We start from the raw sequence: 5,808 nt of genomic DNA, 5'->3' as shown, positions 1-5,808 counted from the left end.
GCCTCTCAGCCAGGGGGGCAGAGTAGGGTGGGACAAGGAAGGTGCCTGGAGCAAGGGAACACCCTAAAAGTGAGCACCTCTTCACGTTATGCCCTCAGCAGCTCTCCTTGTGGCCCTGCTCTCAGCATTCAGCTCTCCTGCTCTCACCATTCTGCTGAGTCATAAGATTCAATGACTTGAAAGGAATCTGTGTGAAGGTTTTGGGAGCTTCTGTTCTCTATGAGCTCTCCTATGTGATTTCCCATTCAATTTTCCGTTTCTCTGGTGGCTCTGTTTTCTCAGCTCAGGAAGCTGCCACTTTCTTTTTGGGTTCTAGCATCTGGGGCACCTCAGGGGACTGGCAAGTGCCCGTGGGGTGGGGGGAAATGTGGTCCTCAGTTGTGCTTTTCCATTCTTTCAAACTTGGTAGCCCCTCAGGTCCTTGGCTGCATTACTTGCCCTCCGATGCATTCAAAATGCTTTCTATACTTTGTCACACCAAATTTGTCTCTTTGCTGGTTGAATTATGCATGGCTTATTCTCAGCTCTGGTCTTTTGCTTATGCTGTTTCTTCTGCCTCCAACTAACTTCTGTCACTCATCCAAGCCAAGCCCCTTTCTTGCTTCACCTGAACATCCTTCCTCAAACCACTTGTACTCTTGTCAAAAATGTTTTGCACAAATTTGTTGATGACAAAACATTATATGACGTAAGAGAAAAATTGTAACGTTCCAAAATATATGTAACCTAATTTTATCATTAAAATGTCTAATTTTTGAGAAAAGACCAGAAGAAAATTAACAAAAAATATTAATGGTCACTTCTAGGTGATAGAATTATGTATTTTTAAAAAGGCTTTCCATATTTGAAACTGATAAAAAATATATATTACCAGGTGATGGGATTATGTATGAATTTTATTTACTTTTAAGGTTCTCCCTATCCTCTAGTAAAGTACAGTTTACTTTTATAACAAAAAGCTACTTTTTAAAAATGATTATCAAAGAAAGTAAATATAGTTGAAATGTTTATGTAGTCACACCCTCATAAGCATTCATGGTAGAGACCTTCAGATCCTAAAAGTGAGTCATTCAACATTGCACAACAGTGTGAATGTACAGAACACCACTGAGGCATACTTAACAATGGGGAAGATAGTAAATTATGAGTTTACCACAATTAACAAAATTAGAAGTAGGAATCAGAGCAGTGCCCCTCCCAACACTCACACAGTGAACCATCAGGTACAGATCTGAAGTGAAAGTGAGTTTAATCATGGGACTGGCTAATTTACAGAACTCTTATCAAATTGTCGAATATCAACACTGTGTACATAGTTTGACAAATCTACATTCACATTTTAGATATTTGGTACTGGTGTAACTGGCTTTGATTGTTCTTTTTAAATACTTTTAAATTAATATAAAAAAAAAACTGTAGGAAAATTGTAAAGTGGTTCCTCCAATAGGGCTTGCTTGCACCTTCTTGTTTCAGGTGACTTTTCCTGAACACATGAAGCATGTGTCATGATTTACATGCTTGCACCATCCATGCTGGCTAATCCTGGACAATTACTAATGACAGAACCTACCTTTATTTCTTCATTCCTTCAGACTGAATTTATTCACCACTTGTACTGTCATAAGGCCCATATTTATAATCACCTCTCTTTGAAGAGCTGTTAAAACTACTTAATTTATGCTCAGATAAAACAGCCTTTTACCTACTCATTTAATTGAGCAATCAAACAAATCATAAAAAATCTCCAAAACTCATCATAAATGCCAATGTTATATGTTTTATTTTTAATTAAGTCCTTTTTTTAGACCTCAAAATATCCATAATTGACAGAATAAGACATGAGGCATGAAATGAAAATATAAAACCCATGGTCTGCAGAAAGGCAAACGGTAATTCAGCCCATCAGGACTGCACACGAAGGAAATGTCATTTGAAACATCTCCTTTTTTGTCCTCTAAAAACATACAGTTCAAGTGTTTTATTTTCACTTGTAAACAACATGAGTCAAAACGGACAATGAGGCAATCTAAATACTATACAGGATAATTTTTAAAAACACTAGATAAAACACTGTATTAAAGACATATAGAAATCAGTGTTCACTTTGGTCTCTAGTATGGTTAGGGCTGTTAATACAAAATAATATATATATACTAAATAAACCAGCTTGGTGGTGGGTGCCAGTGGTTGATAGATGTAAGTAATTCAAGAGGTAGTCAACACCATCATTTTCAAGCTGGTAACTCTCACAAGTGTTAAGCCACAGGTGTATTAAATATTGTAAATTTTCTCACAGCACAGTACAGTACTTTGCCATAACTTTGCAGCTTTGTTCCATATATAAAATTTAAAAATGATTCATAGGTCAACTTTTCACTCTAACTGAACTATGACACAGATCACGCAACCACCACATCTTAAAAAGGCTGATGACAGCTATGTAAGACAGAATTTGATGCTTTTAACAAGTTGTTCTTCTCTAAAACAAATAAATCTCATTAAGACATCTAGAAAATTAAAGTCCGTATAGCGGCACTTGTACATACCTTCCCAAATTTTATAACCATAGAAGAAACACACATATATATTTTATGATAAACATTTCTCAGAGAAAACAGATAAATTAATTTAAATTAACTTTAAGACTTAATGAGATTTCCCATGTCCTGTATAATTCATCTTACAGTGAATGTTACAAAGTCTATTTATTAACACTTACGAGCTTCTATTCACAAACTAAATACAACTAGCAGTAACTTGGGGCCACATTGGTGCAAAATAAAACTAGGCCAGAGTATTTTTTAAAAAGGTAATAAAAACATCCTATTTTTGTAGGTGGATCAATGCTAATAACATGATGTTTCCTGATCTTTTCCCCTACATTGCACACCAAACTTCCAAGTTATAAGCAGGTAAATCTTTCTATATCTTTCAACTGTAAAAATACACCCAAAGTCTTCTAGTAAAGACTAGAAATACAAGTATAAAAATGTTTCCACTATAATCTGCCACATAGCAAATGAATAGCTCACAGGGCTGAGACTGGTAGAGCATCTTTTTTAGGAATTACACTTGTGTTTACACGGGGGTGAGGTCAAGGGGCAACTAATTCACAGACCTCCTGCCCAACCCATGATAAACTGATGCTTCACCAGACCCTTCCTCTCAGTAGCTAGATATGGCATTGCACATCCACTCTATGTCTACGCCTTGGCAAGCCGTGCTAGTCAGCTGTGTGCCTAGGGCAATCATGCTGCGATATGCTTGGCTTCAGGGCAGCATAGACACAAATGAAGATGGGCATCTTTTATACTGTCTGCCCAGTATGAATACACTCATACACCGACCTCTCCTCCTGCTACCCTTTTCCTGCCTCGACCTCTGGGCAAAGCGGGTGTTTCAAGATTGCTTCCGTGTTCTGCTTTGCTTAAGTTAAAGAGTGCTCATAATTCTTTCAACTAAATACATGATACATTTAAGAAAATGTCTGGAGACTTTGCTAACTAAATGAGATGCTTCATTATTCACAGGTGTTTGTCAGAAACATGTGGTTGTGAATTGCTATAGTATACTATAAAAGGGTTCTGTACCACAGAATTATCAGCCACTGGAAGGCTGGAGCAGCATAAAGGTGTGCTATGCATCAGCTATGAGGTAGCCTTTTGTTGTAAACAGAATTAGATTTCACCCATGTAAATGGACACTGTGCTCACATCAGTGATATTCACATATACAAAGAGTTCAGGAATTCTGTTTTAGAGTACTTTTCACATGAAATAAAAATAGGAGAAATGATATCTGAAATTCAGGAATTTTGATCTATTTTAAAGAGGTAGTTATTACTAACATCAGAATATAATACTTATATAAATGTCCAAGTTATTTGGTTTGTTTTGAGTAAGCAGGACTGCAGACTATTCTGTAAGGAAACAACATCATCATCATCATATGGTATGTTCCCTGAGCAAAGTTCTTTGTCCTGAGTACATTATGTAATAGTGATAATATTCTTATATAAAAAATAAACCCCAACTCTTAATCATAACATAGGTTTGGTATGTGCTCTTAGTTCAGTCTGGTAAGATGCTGAAAATGGTTGCAAATTGCACCCAAAGGTCCACAGTTATAAAATGTTTCTGTTTTTTTAAAAACATGACCTCAGCTCTGAACTTTTTCATATGGAAACAGGGAATGTCCAATTCTCAAGTCCATAACTTCCTATTTCTATAAGGTCAGGGAACTTTGGTTTGGATTTTCAAAGTGACTTATGTTTTGCATTTAACTTTTAACCTGCTTATTATACCTGATAAAAATTAAGCAATGCCACTTTGATTTGTCTATATAATTTAAATACGCTTACAATCCTCACGTAAGGCAAGGAAGGACTTCTCTACAGCTATATCACATTCAATATCGTCAAAGGTAAGCGTTGCATCACAGCACACTGAAATCTCAGTACGTACTATGGAGAGTCTCACAAACACTGTCGAGGAATTCGCGCTGAGTTGGGAAGGACAGGTGGCCCAGCCCCAGGCATTTCTCCTTAGGCCAGCTTGCAGAAACAGCAACTGTACAAGTCTCCCATGGCAGGACAAGGGGAGGAGGGGAGAAAGCGGAAACTGTTCAGTAGAATACGTCTCATTTGAGCCATGCTATTTTCTTTTTATGATTATCTAAGCTTACAGCAACAGGCCCATCATAAAAAATTATATTTATTTCCAATGTTAAGCATTACAATTAGTTGGTACCTTCTTGGAGATGTTTCAAAAATGTACCCATAACATCTATAACCAGGATGACACCAAATGAATTTTCATGACTGAAACCTCAAAGGGACCAATACTATGACTTCCCTAATCAATTTATTCACATAATGAGGACCGACCTGAGAAGTGTCTCTGTCCCCATCGCTGCCTGTTCATCCTGAATCAACCATAGAGGTTACTTCAGCATGAGTAATGGAGGCAACTTCATAAGATCAATTTTATTGTATAAAATCCTCCTAGCTCTCTGACGAGAGAGGCTTTGGCACCTCTGCCCCAGGCTCATCACTCTAGTTGCCTGCCACCCAACAGTGTACTTTTTAATATATTCAAGGTCATACATATTGGGCAACTATGAGCATCCACTTAACGGTTACTCTCAAGCCTGGCATTTTATTTCTATCTCTGCTGTTTTGTTTGTTTTAAAAACAAGTTAGATAAATCTCCAGGGGGAATAAAAATAGCCACCAAAATATATACCAAACAATTGGAGTTTTCCTCCAAGGTCTTCAGTAGTAAACAAGGAGGGCCTCTGCTTGAAGTGATGGTTCAAAAAACTGACGTAGTCACAGGAAGCTGCTGTTGCCACAATCCCTTAAAAAAACCTCACAACATGTAATAGATTATGAGCTGGTATCAAAATACCACTGAAAACAATCAAGTCACTACATTTTTCCATTGCCCTCCCACTTGCCTCCTCTTAATACGCATCTAATTTTCAGTCAAAATATACGAATTAAAAACATCGAAATATTGGCATAGAAATCACACATTCATTGTCTTTTCTGGAGTTATGTATTTCAGATTCAAAAAAGCTTATGGCAGCCAGAGGCATACGGAGTTAAGGTACTGCCTTCAAAGGGGGTGAGGGCATTCTATAGATACCAAGAAAAAAAGGCAATCCCAAACATGGGGGAATTGATGATTTAAAAACCTTTAGTACCATGTGATTGGCAGTTCTGACATCTGAAGTATCCTTTGGTTCACATAAAAGGTAAGAGTCATGTTTTTTCTTTTGTGTAATGTAAAGGGAGTGGTATTTAGA

This window comes from Saccopteryx bilineata, chromosome 12 (assembly GCF_036850765.1).
Source record: "Saccopteryx bilineata isolate mSacBil1 chromosome 12, mSacBil1_pri_phased_curated, whole genome shotgun sequence".
NCBI classification, from domain to species: Eukaryota; Metazoa; Chordata; class Mammalia; order Chiroptera; family Emballonuridae; genus Saccopteryx; species Saccopteryx bilineata.
This window is presented reverse-complemented; position numbering follows the sequence as displayed.